The sequence below is a fragment of the Etheostoma spectabile genome, chromosome 23, assembly GCF_008692095.1.
Source record: "Etheostoma spectabile isolate EspeVRDwgs_2016 chromosome 23, UIUC_Espe_1.0, whole genome shotgun sequence".
NCBI lineage: Eukaryota > Metazoa > Chordata > Actinopteri > Perciformes > Percidae > Etheostoma > Etheostoma spectabile.
Window position 1 is genome coordinate 22,461,926 of NC_045755.1, and position 21,358 is coordinate 22,483,283.

General features: G+C 39.9%; 1 protein-coding gene across 1 annotated transcript in view; it reads right to left on the bottom strand.

Moving 5' to 3' along the window:
- Window positions 1–21,358, bottom strand: part of large1 (LARGE xylosyl- and glucuronyltransferase 1) — a 181,839-nt gene that overhangs the window by 54,293 nt on the left and 106,188 nt on the right. The gene's annotated exons all lie outside the window — the stretch shown is intronic.

Here is a 21,358-nt window from a genome sequence, read left to right on the forward strand (position 1 = left end):
CCACTCCGGATCAGGGTGCCAGTGCAACCATGTCTAACATCTAAACAGCTGTAGTAGGGTTTAAATCAAACTCGCGAAAACAAAAGTGACAAGTAGGCTAATGCATGTTAATAAAAATAAAGCAGAACACATGCAGAAGACAACGCAATAACTGTTAAACACGTTTATTTCGGATCAGACGGCAGCTGATTTGACACATGAGACTCCAGGATTAATCTTAGCCCGGCTGTTAGCCTGCTCTGGACCAGGCTAGCCCCAAAGAATAAATCTCCATGGTTACTTGGCTGGGCTTAATTCAATCTGGTTTCGTGCAACCGAGTCCAAGCTAAATTCATCCAAGATAACTTGAATATCCCGGCTTAATCCCTTATCCTGGTTTCGTGCAACAGGCCCCTGGTATCTGTCTTTGGGTTGGGGTTTTTGTTTGGGGTTATTTTCCCGTCTGGCCTTCCCTGTGTTTTCGTCCCGGTTTTCTCCCTAGTCTGGTGTCATTGATTCTGTCTTATGTTTCCCTGTGTGTGTTTGTTATGCTTCTGCTTTATTTTGGTAGTCAGCTTCCTGTCTTTGTCTTGTCTTGTCTTGTCTAACTTCAATTTGTTTGTCTGATTGTCCTGCCCCGCCCTGATATGATTCACCTGATGTGTCACCTGTTCCCCATTACCTCGTTACCTCTTGTATTTAACCTCTGTGTTCCCATTGTCTAGTGCTGCATCATTGTTTTTGTCCTCGAGCCTGCTAGACTGTTTGCGTCTGCGTTCCTGAAGCCCTCCTGTTCCTTCCGTCCGTTGTTTCCCTGTGAGTACTCCGACTCTGCTTTTGGGTCCTCCTCCTGTCACGTCCCGTAACAGTGTAATTACTGCAAAGACAACACGCATGCAGAATCTCTACGTAAGAAAAAGGGGGAACAAGATGGCGTCAGAAAAGTTGAAGAGGAACAACATGGCGACCAAGACCACATCTTTAAGGCCAAGTACGTCAAAAGTGAAAGACCACCAGATAACGTGAAAATGAAAGGCATCATGGTGGAGTTTGAGAACTTTGACAGATCGTTCCAGCCAGAGACCCACTCTGGCTGGAAACTAGCCAGAGAACTAGCTGATGGAAGCAAGTGCAGTGGGATGGCGCAACAGAGAGGAACGGCGGTGATACATCTCCTAGACAACGCTGGACGACAACACAGAGCGCAGCTACGAGATACACTCTACATTGCATCTTACCCACTCAAGATCTCCTCGGCAGCAAGAGCAACACACGGAGGAGCGACATTAATCTTCAAAAATGGGGACAGTCGCATGGTAAGATCGCAAGTCGCAAGATGGTAGCAGGTTTGACATTCATGAAAATGAAAATTTGTATTATTTGCCAACTGTTGAAAAGAATGTTGATCAATGTAAAGCATGTCATGATATGCAGACGTGGCATGAAATATTGGGTCATTGCAATTATGAAGATGTGAAAAAGTTGCAAGGTGTTGTTAAGGGAATGGAGATTAAGGGAGGTGTAGTTAGTTTGGATCAGTTATGTGATGTGTGCACACAGGGAAAGTTCACTCAGACAAGAAACAAGGAGCCAGATAGGAAGGCAAAGAAGCCTTTAGAACTAGTCCACACTGACTTAGCCGGCCCCATGCCAATACCAAGCATGGAAGGACACAGATATACACAGTCATTTACAGATGACTACTCTGGCACTATGCTCGTATACTTTCTAAAGTCCAAGAGTGATACAGTGCAGGCAACAGAAAGATTCTTAGCAGACATAGCACCTTATGGGGATATCAAGTGTATCCGTTCAGATAACGACACTGAGTTTACAAGTCGAGACTTCCAGACACTGTTAACAAAAAATAGGATCAGACATGAGACGTCTGCGCCTTATTCACCCCACCAAAATGGCACAGCGGAGAGAGGTTGGAGAACACTCTATGATATGAGCAGATGCCTACTGATTGAGAGCGGGTTACCAGATAAGCTATGGAACTACGCTATGCAGACCTCAGCTTATGTGAGGAACAGGTGCTACAGCAGACGCACAAAGAAAACGCCATACAAGCTTTTCACAGGCAAGGTACCAAACATATCCAAATTACAAAAATTTGGATCAATGTGTTTTGCTTACAAGCAAGAGAAAGGTAAATTGGATTCTAGATGTGAGCAAGGTGTTTTCATAGGCTATGACAAGAACAGCCCAGCCAATCTAGTTTACTATCCAGACACAGAGAGGGTCCAAAAACACAGGTTGGTGAAGTTTACCACTAAAACAACCAAAGAAAAGGAAACCCAAACTTCTGAATCACACATAGAATACGAGGATGTACATCCTAGGGTTGACAACCGTGAAGAGAATGTTGTTGATGAAAATGTACCAGGTCAGGGTGTTCAAAGTGGTGCCATTGATACTTTACCTGAAAAGAATGAGCACACACAGCCAGGTGAAGCCACAGAGACTGTGATCAGAAGGAACCCACCGAGAACTAAAAGAAACCAGTTCATCTAAAGGACTTTGAGACAGAGGATACAGAGGAAAAATTGCACACATGCATGGACTCTTGTTACAGAGCAATGTGTGATATTCCTCAAAGTTACCAGGACGTCATTGCATCAACCAAAGCAACGCAGTGGAGGAATGCCATGAAAGAGGAGATTCGATCTCTGGAGGAAAATGAGACTTTCATCCTTACTCAGTTGCCACCAGGCAAACAGACAGTGGGGGGAAGGTGGCTTTATGCACTTAAGACAGAAATGGATAGATCTGACAAATATAAAGCGAGATTTGTAGCAAAAGGCTACAGTCAAACACCAGGCACTGATTATGAGGAGACTTTCTCACCCACAGCTGATATGACAAGTGTGAGGGTAGTCATGCAAAAGGCAGTGCAGGAAAACCTAGTCCTACACCAAATGGACGTCTAAACAGCTTATTTGCATGCTCCAATTGATTGTGAGATTTAAATGGATCAACCTGAGGGTTATGAGAAAAAGTCAAACACAGGTGAAAAACTAGTGTGCAAGTTACACAAATCTCTCTACGGTCTGAAACAGTCAGGGAGAAATTGGAATGCTATGTTGCATACATGTTTACTTGAGAATGATTTTGTACAGAATCCAGCTGATACTTGTGTGTATACAAGAGAAAAGCACAACGAGAAAGTAATCCTAATAATAGGGGTTGATGATCTAATCATAGCAACTAATAATGAGAGTGTTATGAAAAATGTGAAGAGGATGCTTACTGAAAGGTTCAAAAAGAAAGACATGGGAGAGCTGAGACATTTCTTGGGGATAGATTTTAAACAAGCAGATGGTGTAGTCAAAATGTCTCAGGAGATATATGTGAGAAAAATTCTAGATCGATTTGGAATGCAGGATTGCAGGTCTAGAGAAACCCCATGTGAACCAAAACTTGAATACACAGAAGATGCTGAAAAAATGGATGAGCCAAGAAAGTACAGGGAGGCTGTAGGAAGTTTAATTTACTTGTCCACATGCACCCGACCAGACATAAGTTTTGTGGTCAGTAAACTCTCTCAGCACTTTGCTGAACCAACAGTAGAACACTGGAACACAGTAAAACATGTGTTCAGATACCTCAAAGGTACAACAGAGCAGGGGTTATACTTCAGGAGAAATGACACAAGAAAACTAGGTCTAAGGGCCTACAGCGATGCTGACTGGGCATCAAATACAGCTGATAGAAGAAGTACATCAGGGTATTGTGTCAGTCTAAATGAAGGAAGCTCTTTGATATCCTGGAAAACAAGAAAACAACCGACAGTAGCATTGTCAACTTGTGAGGCTGAGTACATGTCCTTAGCGTCAGTCATAAAGGAATGCATCTACTTAGAACAACTGCTCAGGGGTATAGACACATACCATTATGCACAAACAAAGGTGTATGAAGACAACCAAGGTTTCATAGCACTAGCCAAAAATCCAGTTCACAGACAGCAATGCAAGCACATTGATATTAAGTATCACTTCATCAGGGAAAATGTGAATAATGGAAAGTTTATTGAAAATATTGTCCTACTGAGCAAATGATTGCTGATGTTCTGACAAAGCCAGCTACTAAGCTAAAGTTAAAAAGATTTGCACACAACATGTTTGGCACTTAGGGGTGCAAAGAGTGTTTATTGCTTTAAGATAATGACGGAGCATCATTATGTTTTGTTTCTATACAACCCAGTGAGATAAGAGCGAGAGGGGGTGTTAAATATCATCTTTAGAAAACGCTCTTATTATGGTAATAGAGTTGGTTGTTATATACAAGGTATTACGGTGTTACGTTTACGTAAGGTATTACGTTTCTTTTTATACCTGCGTGTATGCAATGTATGTGAGTTGAGTTCCCTTGTATGTAAGAGAGTGACGGATGAACATAGCCGTGCACATATGTGAAATAAATAACTCCATGGAACAAACGCTCCGCTTATACTTCCACGTCAAGTTAAGCCTGCGCAAGTCAGCCAATTTAACAAATGTAAATATTCATTTACATATACGTCTCTCAATTGGCTGTCTTTTTACATTACATTCTCCTGTCATGCCTGAGATCTGAAAATTTGCGGGCTGTTCGGTTTGTTGCTCCTGATTAGTGAGTTGAGACTGACAGGCTAACCATACGTACACACTGCCACGAACTTGACCTGCAAAAAAGCTCTGGCCGCCCCGCCAAGGACGCTTGTCAAAAAGTACGGGGAAGCTTTTTGATGCGTTTACCGCTCTTACGTGGCGGCGTTCTCTGTTCGACCGGGAGAAACACACGCAGCCACGGCCAATACACTGAAAATAGAAACCTTTTAGAAATTACATATATAATGACAGAAGTTGTATTGTTAATTGGTCGCAGCAGGGTCTGTTATCAGTTAGCTCGCTTGTTAGCCGCTGAGCCATAGCATACCTATCATTTATTATAAATGATAGGTAACCCAGCAACGGTGATTATGAGCTTGTCCTCAGCATGAATGTTTTGGTAGGAACGAAAGTTTACATCGTATGTTTCTACAGGATGAGCCAGCGCGAAGGACTTTTATATTCCTATTGGCGGCTGGCGTTAGCCGCTGCTTGCTGCTTAACCGCATCATAGCTCATTACCATAAAGTTAAAAAATATCAACTTTCTGATTGACGCTCAACATGCTCAAAACGCCCAAAACAAAATGCCAACAGATTTGCCGCTCCTTGCAGCTGAGAGAAGCCGGCTTAAATTAAAAATTACTTGACTTCTGGTAAATTTAGACGCTCAAGTCGGTGGCGGTGTGAATAATAATAATAATAATACATTTTATTTAACAGCGCCTTTCTAACACTCAAGGACGCTTTACAGAGAATAAAAGACAGATACAGGGAACATAAAAGTGTAAGTAGTAATAACAAAACAAATAAAACAAAAAACAAAACAAACAAAACAAACAAACAAAAACAAAACAAAACAGGAACAAATGTCCGGTAATGTTGCATGAGGTCAAGTTGTGTAGTGTTCTTCTTCCAATGTGCCCACCCACCACCAGGTAGAAGTACTTTTTGATTCTAAAATGTACATCGCTGTGAAGGATTATTTCATTGGTTTAGGAGGATGTTTAATATGAAAATCAGTTTTCACTTTAACTTTTAGCTCCCTTAGTTGATAGTACTGATGTGTCATTGTTTTTGTTTCCCCGTTTGCTCACATCCCTGGCTCTCTGAAGCTCTGTGCGGCTTATGCCTAGGTAGCTTCTCTGTTTTCTTCTCTCCCTCCTCTCTGTCTGTCCTAATTACAGGAGTGGAGTCTGGTGTGCGGGAGTCCCCGGGTTCCAGCTGCATCTCATTTACCACAATCAACCTCTGCTTCGTATGCCCGGTCATTCCTCCACCTGATCTCATAGTCAAGACCACAGTTAGGCACGCTCTTGACAATCTGTGCAGCCAGTTTTGTCATTTATATAGTTGCCTGTCCTGATCCTTTCTTTTGTGCCTCTGCTTCTATTGGAACGTCACTCCTGCCACCCACCGGACCAGACAACCACCACTGGACCTCACCACTAACCACCCACTGTTTTACTCTGACGGAACCATTTCTGCCCGGAACCCACCGAAACGTTTTCTGGAATATATTTCAGCTAGGCTGCCAGACATAACCGCCACCAATGACACTGGGGATGTGGATGATTCAGTACTCTGGGAATCAATAAAAGCATTGCTTAGAGGGAGCCTTATAGCTAAAGTGATAGCTGCATCACTAAATGCTAACATTAGCGTACTAACATCCACAGATTGTTACCATGTTAGTTTAGCGTGTTGGCATGCTAACATTCGCTGCTAGTATAGCTATGTAGCAGGTAGTAGAAAAGACGTAAGCGTTAGGAGTTAAATGAATCTCAACTATGTCTCAACTCAAGCATTTTTACAAAGCTTTGGCAGATCCAGATATATTGAAATCCATAGTCTCCCACATAGATGAGTACAATACCATTTTATCTTCTCAAGTTTGTAAGCAGATGAACAGAATTAAACGGATGCAATTTAAAATATGAGTTAAACCTCAAACTGTTGGCATGGCAGGTGAGAAAGGCTCGAGCCTCTCGGGGCATACTGAGAATAAAATCAGACAATGGGACTGTTTTTATTGACCCTAAAGAAATAAACACACGTTTTATGGAGTTCTATTCAGAACTGTACAAATCAAATGACAGACGCAATGAGGTAATTTCTTTCAGAGCTGAACCTCCCTCAACATAGCGGTGACACAGTAGTCGAGTTAGACAAAGACGTCTCTATTGAAGAGATAGAAGAAGCAACTACGGAATTACCAAATAAAGCACCTGGCCCTGACTGGTACACTATAGAGTTCTATAAGTGCTTCTCTAAGGAGCTGTCTCCCCTAATGTTGCGGGTGTTTAAACATGCAGCATCTTATAGTCAACTGCCTCAAACGCTTTAAAAGGCAAACATTTCTCTAATTTTGAAAAAGGGAACAAGCTAAATGCCTCTTACAGACCTGTGTCATTGCTTCCTAATGAAACAAAGTTCATAAGCAAAATTCTGGACAACCAAATGAAAACTTCTATCCCCACAATTGTGCAGCCTGATCACACAGGTTTTTATTCCCAACAGACATATTCTGTCAAATTTAAGACATCTATTTAATATACTATATTCTGAAAGACACAGTTTTGATCTCAGTGGACCCTCACAAGGCCTTCAATTGCGTGGCCATACATGTATGAAGCCCTGGAGTCTTTTGGCTTTGGGAAGGGTTTTATTGATTGGATCCAGATTTTATATGCTCACCCTAAAGGTAGTGTAATCACAAACCAGGATACCTCTCCTCAGTTGCCAGTATACCAGAGCACCAGACAGGGGGAACCTCTCTCACCTTTCTCGTGAGAACATTAGCCATTAGCAGCAGGTATATGAAAACACCCCAGAATATCACCTGTCTCTATTAAAGGGCAAAAATATAATCTGTCGCTGTATGCTGATGACATTTTGCTCTACGTGTCTAACCCGTGTGAGTCATTACCTGCAATTATTGAGCTGTTTACCCACTTTGGGTCTTTCTCAGGGTTTCAGATTAACTGGGATAAAAGCAAATTAATACCTCTATCTTTGTACCAAGTTACTAAGGACAGGCTCATGTATTTGAGGTTGACTGTAACCAGGAAATCTGCACGGTTACTCGAAGAGAACTGGAATCTGAAAATAAAGCAATTGAAGCAGAACGTAGATATTGGGAAGACTCTCCCACTATCACTGGTCGGGTGAATTAATGCCATTAAGATGGTGGTTTTCCCACAATTATTACATCTGTTTCAGTCAATCCCATCATGCGTTCCACAAAGCTTCTTTAAGAAATTAGACTTATAGTTAATTCCCTTTTTGTTTGGCAGTACAAAGTGGTGTGTGTATAAACAAACACCTATGGAAAACAAAAAGAGATTTCAGATGCTACTACTAGACTGCACATTTAAACATGCTGGCTTTGTGGAAGAGTGATAAATCCACTGAGAGCATGGTTGGGCTTTCTTTAGAACATCAGTGTGCTGCGGGACCTCTCTTCCCCAGCCCTATAGAACTTAAGACAAACATCTTTATACTAAGCAAACTTTCTAGTACACAGCTCTTTGAAAGTCTGGAAGCAGATTAAATTGTACTTAAAAGACCCAGATATGTTAGGCAGCCCTATCTACAACAACCATGCCTTTAAACCTTCAGGGACTGATCCTGTGTTTGCTCTCTGGAAGGGAAAAAGGAGTGGAATGTTCAAACATGTCCTTTGAGCACGTAGTGAACAAATATGGCCTCCCACCTTTTCCGCTTGTCTACATTTGCAGACCCCCTTGCAGCCATTTTGGGGTCTACAAATGACACTGCTTTGAACTCTGTCAGGGACAAATGGCCAGTGTATCTGGGTACTGTACCGGCTAAAAAAACATTCTGATTATGGAAGTCTGATGCTGCACCTTCATTTGAGATTTGTTTGAGAGCGCTGGGCAAAGTCCTCCATCTGGAGAATCTCAGATTCACAAATGCAGGGAGGAAGAGTAGTTTTGACAGGGCTTGGGGACCTGTTCTGAAACACGTAAGGGGGTCGGAGGGAGGAAGCTGTGTGATGATATATTGATAATGTAATAGTGGTTTCACAGGGAATTGTTCTTTCTTCTGACTCCTGTGTGTGTTATTTTTTTTTTTGTCTCTTAACTAAGTCTATTTGCTCAGTGCCTCACCAAAATGTATTCAGAATCCGCCAAATAAGTACAATTGTAAGATGTACTTATTTATTGATATTGTATGAATAAGAAAATGTACACAATGTTTGTATGTGCAGTCTGTACCCAATGTTGATCTGCAATAAACATATTAAAAATTATTTTTATTGATATTTTAAATATGTTGAAAGTCTTTTTTAAAAATCAGGGTAAACCCAATTTTTTTTTAAAAAAGTATATGCTTATTTCAATGAAAAGTTTTGAATTTGAAGGAAAAATACCCTTTTTAATTGTGGTGCTGAACTGAGCAATTTTACTTTGAGCAATCTTTAAAATTTTTTTTGTGCAAACTCCATAATAGCCTAAATCTTTCACAACGGGATTTCAAGGTCAAAAAACATAAAAAGCCATTATTCCCTTATGAAGGGGAAAGGGCCAAATGGTTGTTCAGCAGGTTGTGGTTGGGACCTGATACGAGTTGGGGTGCCCTTTTTTTTTTTCGATGTTGGAAAGGCGCAGATCAAAAATTTTTGGGGGGGATCCAATTTAACTTCACAAACACAATGCAGAAGGCTCCTGGAGCATTCGTTCGGTCTGACAGGCTGTGTCGCATGCAGAAAACCTCCTTCATCTGCAAGGTAAAACAAAAATGTTTCTTGCCACAATTAATCTTTTTAATGGTTTCCCTGATCCCTTTTTCCAATTCCTGTGCCTTTACTTCTCACTCCCTACAGGGTTTTCATGCAGGGGTGATGGGTGATTGAAGCCCAAAAAAACAAACTGGCTCCACCAAATGCAACTTAAGACAAAGTCTCCAAGCAGCGTGACATGCAGAAGTTCTGAAAAGTATATTCAAATGTTCTAACATACAGGATGGACAAGCAGGCAAGAACCAATAATGTTAATTTTGATTGACTCAAAAAATGTTCCTAAAAGTGGATTGTCAGCAGCTTCTTGATTCTCTGACTGAACTTTTACAAGCTAAACAAAAATAAACCATGCAAATCATATTGCTGGAAAATGAACTTCTTTATAGTAGCAACAGGAGAAAGTAATTGCCCAATCAGAGTTAAGTATGTAAATGACATGCTCAACTGTCACAACATTTGTTATGGAGACAGACTTAGAGCTCGTTCGTGCGAACAAGAAGTTACCCTGTGTCATTTTTGTGTTTTTCATGGTAACCCCCTTTTATTTCCCTATTAAAACAGCCATACCATCCTAGTCTCGGGTAGTATACACCTCACATCAGCGAGTAATTCCATGCAGTTAGGGGACTCACAAAAGACGGGGGAAAAAACAAAAATGGCTGAGGGGTTAATCGCTTAGCCATTTAACCCCTCAGCCAGTGGACCACACCCCACAAAGCCACTGGTTCAAATCCTTCCAGGGAGCTTTGTTGCTTTCCTCATCTCTTTCTCCCATTATTTACTGTCATCCCACAGCTGCCTTTACTTCTCACTCACATACATGCGATAAAAATTCCAAAAAGACTAGGTCAAAACCTAGTACATGGCTGGACCATATGGACAAGATGCTTAGTCACGGATAAATTGTTAGAGGGGTAGTGAATGGTGGTGTTTATATTGCGAATATAGATATAATTTATTTAAATTATACAATATTAATTATATATATTAATTAATTATAATTAATTCTCCCCAATGGGGAAATTACAATTTACACTCTATTATTAAACACAGGCCTGAAATATACACACACACACACACACACACACACGCTTTGGTCCTATACATGCACTAATGGAAAGATGTTGAAGTGAGTGGGCTGCAACTACTGAACAGGCACCCTGAGCACAGGCACCCTGCCAAGGTGCTCAAAAGCACCTCCGGTTCTCATCCCAACTCCCAACGGACTGGGCTACAACTGGCCATCCCTGTTGTTAATGTTGTTAAATATTAATTTGTAGTTTTCCTGATTGATGATATTTCCATTGGCGTTGTGGTATGAACATGCGTGATGAATAGATTGCAATTGACTGCCTTAAAAATTTCTTACAAATTTGCAAATTCTAGTAAAATTAGCTGCTGGCTTAAATAAACCCCCTTCTTCCCTCTTCCAGCAGTAATTCCACAGGGCTAATTATTATGCACATCAACGATGGGATGTCACCAAACCTCAACAAAAAGAGGACACACAACAGGATGATTGGTTGATGTCATGAGAGATGATTGATAATGATATTGTCAGAATAATACTGACTGATGTCTGTGAGAAATACAGTGCTTGAATCTTCATTCTTTTTAAACATTATTTAATCTAAACTTTATATAGTGACCTTGCTGCCGTAAACATTGCTGTTGCTGCTCTACAAACAGCATTTAGTTTCTTCTGAAAAGTGAATGAATGAAGTTCCTTGTGCTACTTTGAGGTGGTTGTATTTTATAAAAGATTTCTCCTTTATCATAACGAGCAAGCCTTCCTGGTTTATCTTTTGCTTCCTTTTGGCGTAAATGTTGAGTAATTGTGCTGTTGTGTGATTGTTATTGATGGAGTTTCGAGGTTGTAGGGCTGACCCCAGGCTCTGCTGGCCCACGGTCCTGTGCACATAATACAACCCCATGATGCAGAGAGGCTTGTCCCCACACACACACACACACACTTCTTTTATAACGTTACCTCCTCAGTTATTTCAACAGACTTTACATAAGATCCAGAAGATCTTTTACAGCTCAATTAAATTGACCTTCATGTAAAATGTAAAATTGGTGGGGTTCCCCTTTTAATCCTAATCTAAATATATAGCCTCGATCTGTGTTAGTGCCAAGCCCTCTTCCTATAATTCCACTGAGCACATATTTAAGTGCTTCATTTTTGCATGCTTTGGGTGATGCTGTGGTGTCGAGTGGATGCTGAAACTAGGTCACCCTCAGCAAATTCAGGAAGACAGCAGGTGTGGTTGCATTCCTGGCCCATGATTAATTTAACAGTGATGAACAGAATGTGGTGGATTAAAGGAATGGAAAAAAGTTGTAATTAAAGTTAGTCTACGTAGTGTCAGGTGTGTGCACAATTGAATACTGGTTATAGTGCGCAACCTCTTGTGTTTATACACAGTACATGTGAGACAGTGTTCCTGTGGAAAGAAAAATAACGTCAATTAGTGTGTGCGTGTTAGTTAAATGTATGCATCAGTGTGTCAAAGCAGAGAGAGAGATGCAGAACCTGTGTGTGTGTGTGTGTGTATTATATAACCTGTTCATGAATCTTGTTTGGTTCAAAATATGGTTGTCAAAATTAATGCAATGATTACAACACAAATTGCTTTTAAAGGCAGTAATTTCTTTGATTTTAATAGACTTTTTTTGTGATTTGGGCCTCGATACGTTTCATAGTTTGGGAAATAAGGAAGCAATGCAGCGTGCTGCTGAGTTACCTCGGGGTCACAGCTCATAATTTTGACCCGCAGTGGGAATTTCGGTTGCATGCTTTGACTGGTATGAAGATAGAGGAGAGGTATTTTGCATACCCTTCTTATTCCCTCTTGCAGCAGGGAAGCAACTTTCAATCGCATCCCATAGTGTTTACCAGTAAATAAAATTTGCTTAATTGTCATTGCGATAGCTCAGATGTCGCAGTTTACCTTAGTTTGAGCGTAGATTACTGTACAGTACTGTGCACTGGTTGTACAGAGCAGATTTCTGATGTGAATGTGTGACTGAGAACAGGGCATTCCAGAAAAAAGACAGCTTTGCTCCCATCAAAACTACCCATGTCAAATAAAAAAGTGCCCAGCCAAGAGAGAACATTTGATAACAAAAAATGGTTTTGCCATGGAGCTAGCTACAACTTTGTCTCAGGCTCAGTTAAGGTGGGCTGAACTTTAAGGTAGCCCAACCATAGAGATCAAACAACACTGCTGTTTCCATTGTTGGCAATTATTTAGAATATAGGACAGAGTCTATGCCTTCGTGCCTTGGAATACCAGGGCCTTTATTTACTTGCCAGGTACCAGGCTTTTATTTGAAGGAGGCGTTTATTAGAGGCAGGCCATTATTTCTAATTCCATCTGTTTAAGTATAATTGTTGTAAATAAAAAGCCATAGCATTCCAGTGGACAGAGATCATTATTTTTAAAGAAATGACAGACAGAAGGGCTTTGTCAGTTTGAACCCTGTAAATGTACCGGGTTTATTTCAAATACAGGTACTACAGTATTGTGGGTAGATTACAATAGGATCATACAGTAGTTACACCAGTATCTGATTAATGTTACAGACGGTAGCTTGCTAGCTTTGTTTCTAGCTCCAGGCTAACTTTTCCTCCCACCTCCAGCTAGCTAGCGGTGCTCTGCTCTCGTCAGCATATCCTTCAGTTTCTTCCAGTCTCGGATTCTCCTGGGGTCAATGTCGAAATGTCTTGAAGCTTTTTCACCCGAGTTTTCCTCCACATACTTTAAAACTATTTTTGTTTTGTTGTTGAAAAGTCCATAAATGGTACCAGAGCCTGTCATTCTCTGCTAGCACTAAAGGAGACCCGTATTACATCTAATGTAGTTACTGCCATTGATTGTCACCTGTACATTACTACAAACTAAACTTGAGCTGTGTAACACATACAGCTGCATTGACTAAAATACTGGTAGGACAATAAAACTTTACATGAGTTCCATAACCCAGAAAAACAAAGTGTAGAAAAAAGCATCAATATATTGTTGAATTGGTAGAAATAAACTTTACGATGAACCTGAACGCACATTATTTGAAAGGCACTTAGGAGATTATCCACACTAATTTTTCCCCGGCCTTGATTTGAGGCCATCCTTTATTTGTCCGTGTTGACCATGCCCTCGGGCCACTATCAGAGGCCCGGCTTTTAATTGACTACAGGCCTTTATTTGAGGAATTAAGGTATCTGGATGGTTTTGCAATAGCTAAATTCCTATCCTTAGATAGGATAGTTTTTTTTCCTAAATACAGTTAGGAAACATGTTAGGAAGCGTGAATGTAATAGCAAAAATCCAAATTTTAATCCTAAACTGAATATTCTATACTAAGAAATTTCTGTAATGAGGCCGCTGGGCTCTATACACAACCCCTGAGAGATGTTTAAGAATTAATGAGTTCAAATGCATTGCAACATATTGTTCAATCTCCACCCCACCTCTACATTAAACACCTGACCTCAACCTGCCTGCCCTCTTTGCCTTGCTACAAACCCTTGCGGCCTCAAATTTGTTAAAGTGGCAGGGTCATGGATTGTACTCCCTGGAGGACTTGGTATGGGAATGAGGCTAAAATGAAATACAAGGTGTTGAGTCAAGCACTAATTTCCCTAGGGCTCCAAACCAAACCTCAGGATATCTGCTGATTAGAACGGGAGGGTTAACTCCAGGCAGGCAACAGTGATTTCTGACAATGGATGGATACATGGTGTACGTCAACATCTCTGTGTGAGCCCATTAGTTAGAACATACAATCAGCAGTGAGGGAGAAAAGGTGGAATCAACATTTCACCTTCCTAAGTGCTGCCAGAGTCATACGGAGAACACAGGAGAGCTGAAAGAAAAGGCCTGCAGCCAAGCAGGAAAAGTAATCCTTAAAATAGACAAAGCAATTAACTGGCAATATGAGCAAACCAGCTGTGAAATATATATTCATTCAGTTTTGTAGGACCATTTTCAACATCCTAAAAATAACAGTAACCAATACATTCATGTCAGAGAGACATACACTGAAAATCAACATCCAAAACAATAATTCAGACAGGCATACATGTTGTTTTTTTAATTATAAAAAAACCTAATATATATATATTATATTAAATTCTCAAATAGTGGCATTTATTAACTCAACTGCAGAGAGATTGGAATCATTCTCTTTGCAGTATTCAGAGACAAGCCTTTCTTCTGATTTCCCTTTTTTTAAAGTAGACTTGCTTGCTAAGGCACGCACGCACACACGCACGCACGCACTCACGCACTCACGCACGCACGCACGCAAGCACGAAAGAACTCAGGCACACACTCAGTCACTCACTCAGTCACTCACTCACTCAGTGACAGACTGGAAAGAAAAAGTTTCCGCTAAATTCTGAGATCAGTCATATGCTGAGCGAAACGCAAACAAACCACACACACACACACACACACACACACACACACACACACACACACACACACACACACACACACACCACACACACACACACCACACACACACACACACACACACACACACCACACAATTGATGCCTCTGTTGCCATTTGGGGCAAATATACACCGATTGTGCAAACGGTCCAGCTGTCAAATTATTGTGGAAAATTTGCTTAGCTTCCTGTTTGAACAAACAGTTACAGGTCTTTACTTTTTTAGCTTTGTTGAGCCACAATCACCACACTTACTCCAAAGGGTGAAGTGTGAGAATCCCACAATATCTTAAGACGAGGACAAACATTACCACATCAACAGGGACCACTGGATGGGACACAGGACCTCAATCAAATATAGCGATTAGTAACATTAGTATTACAATTTAAGTATCTGGGCCTTATTATCAATTATAATCTTTTGTTTTAAAGCACATATTAAGAAAGTGTGCAACAGGGTAAAGTTTAGCTTAGCCAATTTTAAATATATTAGAAATGCACTAACTTTGAATACTGACAAAGTATTTATGGACGCCATGATTATATTACATATAAAATATTTTCTGGCAAGTTGGGGACAAACTAACAGCTCATCCTTAAAGCCACTAGCTACACTTTAAAAGAAATCCTAAATAACCTTATTCCTAAATAACCTTAACAACAGCAGTAAGATCACCAGAAGCACAGCACGAGGTGACCTTCTAATTCCATTCAGGAAAAGCACATTTGGCCAATTATCATTTTCTGTTACGGCAATACAAAACTGGAATCCCTTGCTCACTACTATCAAAGATATACATACATACATATTCCACCTTTACAACTGTAATGGGAAAATTACATTTAACCAATGATTTTCATATTAATTATTCATAATAATATCTTCATTGCCTCTCAGAGTATTTGGTTCCTGTATCTGTCCTCAGTGTGATCACTTTGTAGGAGACAACTGGATATGTTATGACTTTGCATTCTCCCACCAAGGATAGATGACGTGGAGCCTGACAGAAACAGTTGCCTAGAACGGTGTTTATCATAGCAGGTCTCAGGTCGAGACCAGAGCCTATCCAAGAGACAAGATGTCCTTTTTTAGCTAAGATAGAATGACCGGTCAAGACACTTGGACACACGAGGGACAGATTCAGAAATACGTAAGAGCTCCAACTGTCTGCCTGAGGTTCACTGATTGTTATGTTTGAGATTAAACTGGTTTCCAAACAAGGGTTGGTTTTCCTCTGGGGGCACTGCATATAAAGAAGTGTATTACTGATTATATTTACCAGAACTGTTGCCACTTTGACTCTGTACATTGTGAAAGCTGTTCTCGTCATTTGATTGTTCTCTGCAGAAAACAATTAAACTCTTCCACCGAATATCTAAACTTTTAATCCAGTCTTTATTTTGTTTCAACAGGGTCTCTTCTGCCGCTCAAATTCCTCCCTCGCTGAACAGAAACTTCCACAACACAACACACCTTAAAACTTGGCTGTCCGATAAATATTACTGCAAACAATCTGTCAGATGGGATGTGTGTTTAATATGACATTGTCATTGTTGTTAATGTTCCATCTCTGCTGCCTGCCTCCATGTTATGTCTTGTATGTGCTTTCAATGCCCTCTGTAACTTTTCTCCTTTTTCTTGTCTCCTCTTCTCTTGTCCTCCTGCATGGACTGCTTTAATCCGTTTGCCATCATCTGTGCTTGCTTGTTTGTGCGCCACTTCATTGTATGTTTGAATCATTTTTGCTTAGGCCTAGTGTCATTATAGATGTAATGTAACTCATTTTAAAGTTAACCATTGTATTTTAGGATGCTTAATTTCAGCTGGCCGGGGACTACAGCTGGAAATTAGCCGTAGAGGCTAAAGCTGCTCCTTTTATTGTACAGTTAATTAAGGGGGACAGTCCAAAATATCATAAAATAATAAACTAAAGTAAGATTTGACTTACAGGCTACTTTTGAAGGCAACTCATCTGCCACTGTTAATGGCTGTTAAGCATTGCAATGCTATAAATTCACTCTCATTGACAGGGAACTGATAGCAGCAATACTGAGGTCAGAGTCAACAAAAGATCAACAGAAATGTTAAGTTTAGAGCAGTGATTCCAGAGAGTATGTGGAAAGATCGTAGGGTAGTTTAACTAATTTAAAAAAAAAAAATGTATTATGATTTGATTGGAAGAATTTATTCACATATTAACATGAAGTTAATGTTCATGTTGCGGTTATGAGTGTGTGAAAACTAGTTAGCAAGTTAGGACAAGAGTTTAGCTATAAGTATTGAATAGTAGAAACAACTAGTTAAAGGTAATGACTAAACAGTTAAAATGATTAGCTAAAGTAATGGAGAAATGGTTAAAAAAGCTAAATTCTGAAATAGTTAGCTGACGGTTGAAATAATAAAATGTAATGACTTATGGTAACGTTAATGGATACATCGTTGAAACATTCAGCTTTATTTCAACTAGTAATATCCTAGAAGACTTGAAGTAGTAGGATTGCTGACCAAACCAACCTTAATATTGACAGTGTAATTTTACAAAATAATTAACAATATCCACTTTTAATGTATAATTTATATATACGTTATTTGGGTAGGTAAATCCTTAATAAAATGTTTTTTACTCATCTAACTTTTTATCAATACATGATTAAAAAAGCAAATCTTAAATCTGTATCTGTATTAATCTATCTACTATCTGTAAAGTGTCTCGAGATAACGCTTGTTATGAATTGATACTATAAATTAAAAAAAATTGAATTAAATTACAACAGTGATGTTTTTTCTGTGCTGGATGAAAGTGTTTGTAATCCTAAATGCCAAGAAATAAATATAAAGATATAATCAGGGGTCTGTGTGTTTACAGGTTTGACTTTTGTACTCAACAAGGTTTGTAAATTAAAACGGTGTAGATGACAAACGAATATCCCATTTTAATGTCCAATAAATCGTGTTTTACATTTAGAACACACTATGTGAATTGATGAAAGAGTACACAACTTCATCTGAAAGGGCTGTGGAAGACCAAAAAGGTTGGGAACCACTCTTTCGAGTACTGTCATGAAGCCGGATGGAATTGTGTCACTTTGGGATCATGTGGGAAGTACATGGTGGCACAATCTGCTCCTCATACAGCTACACCAGGATGCTTTTGTTCCAATTCTGATTCTTTTCTAAACCACTGTATGCACCACTTTGAATTTCCATTGTTGAAAATTGGACATGTATCACAACCTATGTAAGGATATAAAGATTAAAAAGTAAGACCAGTGGGACTGGCCGTTCCATGAACGGAAAGGAGTGTTGGTGGATTACGTATATAGAGCAACGGCTCATACATTGTCCCACACAAGCGTCCTAAAATCTTGTATTGTAACTTGTATTATTTTATCTGTATTCATATTTTTTAATGTTTTCAACTGCTTTTCAATGTTTTATGTAAAGCACTTTGAAGTGCCCTGTTGCTGAAATGTGCTAAACAAATAAAGCTGCCTCACCTTGCCTAGGTAAATAGTCAGACTTAAGATAGATGTCTAAACTCATCTGCTGCACAAAGCAGTGCCAATGGGTAAATGAAGACTTTTTATCCAAAGAAATGGCTAACCAAGCAACCATGACAGCTGTTAGTGATTGTTACCATGGGAACATGGCTCCATTCTGAGTTAGCTTGGGGTAGGATGACTAACTTTTCAGGATTCAAATTATTTTTGTGAAACGTATACTAAACTATGACCCCTAACGTTACAGACCAAATCTAAAATATCTCATCCATGCAAATCACAGAAACAACACTTGGTATTAGCCAACAGATGGTTTGATTTAATTTGTTAATTTCTCATATTTTGGTATATTTCCACAGCACTAATTCCATCAGTACAACGGCAGAGATGTGTCATACTCACCAAACAGCTGCCTTGAGTTTCTATTATTAAATGCAAACACTTTTACACTCACTAATTAATACAATGATACATTTGTTTTCTTTCTTTGTAAAAATTACCAACAACTAATCTCAACACTTATTCCACAGATATTTCACATTTAAAGCCTAGAAACATATGCAGGAAGTGTTTTGTTTCGTCAATGTATTACAATGCTTTTTTTTGTTGTTTTTTTAAAGAGTGAGAGCACCTGGGTGGTGAGGTATACACAACTGTTGTACTGATTGTACTGATGGAATTAGTGCTGTGGAAATATACACTATAATATAGACCGTATATACACTATTATGTTAATGATTTTATTAGCTGGCCTTTGTTAGGTAATGCCATTTATATGTAATTGCTGGACACTATTATTATTTGAGACTTGGCCATTGTTTAAATACCAGCTTTTATTTCAGAGTTTACAGCAAGTTCTACCAAAGACAGTCCCTAGTGGTTACCTCGGGTAGGACAGTATGTGGTAACTGTATGTAACTGTATGTCTTGAATAAATTAACATTTAATCATCCCTTGTATATGTAGTGTTAGGTGTAATACTTGGGTAGGAACGTCTGTATGGAACCCATGTAACCGGGTAGGGGAAAAAAAAAGGTACACGGTACTGACAATGTGATCATGTCTTCTGGTGTCTCCCAGTTAATGGTTGATATGCTTCTAGGTCGGCCTTGCTATATATCAAGGTTTCTTATCTGAGCTTCATTAAGTTAATAACCACATAAAATAAGAGTTGCGCTAGTTAAATCATGGCACTGTATCAGCCATCTTTGTGAGTTGTTTAAACAAAGCTAAAGCTAAAGTAACATTTATTGAATGTGTCTTACTGTTATGCTTTTATGCTTTTATGCTGTTATGCTTTTAAAACCATGGGGCTAGACGGTTCATGCAAACTGAACAGCAAAGGGAGTGGGTGGCAGAGGTGCTGCATTAGAGTCAACTGCTAATTAAGATTGATCCAAACCCCTGCTGGCCGCACTGCACTATTGGACAGCACTACGTATAAATCTTCTCAGTGACTCACCAACGCCTTCTTCCCTCCTCCTGCCTATGTGTCCTCTCAGGAGGACTTAGTGTCCTATCGCCTCCACACTTCCTGCCTGTCCTCTCTCATACTATTAAGGTCTGACTATGCTTGTCTGATTGTTTAACTTATTTTTTTATTTTTTATTCTTCAGTCCTCTTGCTGTTTGTTGCATCTTGTTAACTGCTGGACCCGGCCGCTACATCGCCCCCTTTCCCCCCGCCTGCGTCACTTGCTAGCACACACCACCTGATACTGGTACTGATTGGTTGGAATAGTGTTTTGTGTCTCTTTTGCACCTTTGTTTGTTTTGCACTACCTATAAATCTTTGAAGTGACTCACTAACGCCTTCTTCCCTCCTCCTGCCTACGTGCCCTCCCAGGATATAGGACTTTGTGTCCTTTTGCCTCCATACTTCCTGCTTATCCTCTCATACTATTAAGGTCTGACTATGGTTGTCTGATTGTCTAACAGCATCTGAAAGCCCCTTTGTCAATGGCAGAATCAGGTGGGCTGCTTCCAGCAGTATTTGGAAGGATTGGTACTTTGTCAGACATGTTGTTTTGATCAGCCACACTGGAAGACGGAGTGAAAAGCCAGATCTCATCGAGAGGGGTAAGATGTCATATAGTTTAAATATGTATCATATATAACTGTGCTCATTTTCAGACTCTCCTGGAATGCATTCATAGTGTAGCTTAAATGCGTTGGTTGTTCACATGAAAACTGAATTAGGAGAAAACTTTAAGCCTGGCTCCTTTCTCACCTCCACACAGCTGGACAATCCCTGCATGAAGTGGGTGTGATTGACAAAGTGAGTGACGGAAATTCACAGAAATTGTTGACTCCCAAATTTGTCGTGGAAATAGGTGTGGGGTGAGAAGGTATACCATTCTGTTCCAACATCCAACAAGCTGTTCTGATGAAGCATGCAGGCAGCTACACTTTCAGAAACAGACAATCCAACAATCTTGCCCACTGTATGCATTGGCCTGGTATCAAAAACCACCTATTTAAACTGGCTTACTCAATATAACTTATAATTATCTCATCCTGTGGTCTGGTTATCTCACGCCGATGAACTGAGCTTTTAACAACACAGACAGTCTGACCCCACACATTCACACACACAACTCATTATCTCACACACACACACACCATACACTCCCCCCCCCCCCCCATCCCGCCCCAAAATCCGTCTGTCTGCCTCGATCTCGTGTTTCTCGCACCCTCTCAATGCCACCTCAAACACCTTGTGCATCAGGTGTTATGTTGTGTACTGTATACCATGTTTCTTTGTATATTACGTTGCTGTCTGCATTGTTTCTTTTCGAGATAAGCGTGTGGTGGCGCTGTTCCATAGCTGCCGCCCGGAGGCTTGCTCCAATAAGTCAAATTCCTCGTATGTATACTTGTATGTCATACCTGGCGGATAAAGCTGATTCTGATTCTGAATTAATGAAATACACTGCCTCCCTTTCCACAACCGTATTTATGTATTTATTTTTAAGCTAGTATCACATTTTCGTGGTGTGTCTTCTCTTTGTCATTGCTTGTCTTACTGTTTTATTATTATTATTTTTTAAATCTAATTCAAGGT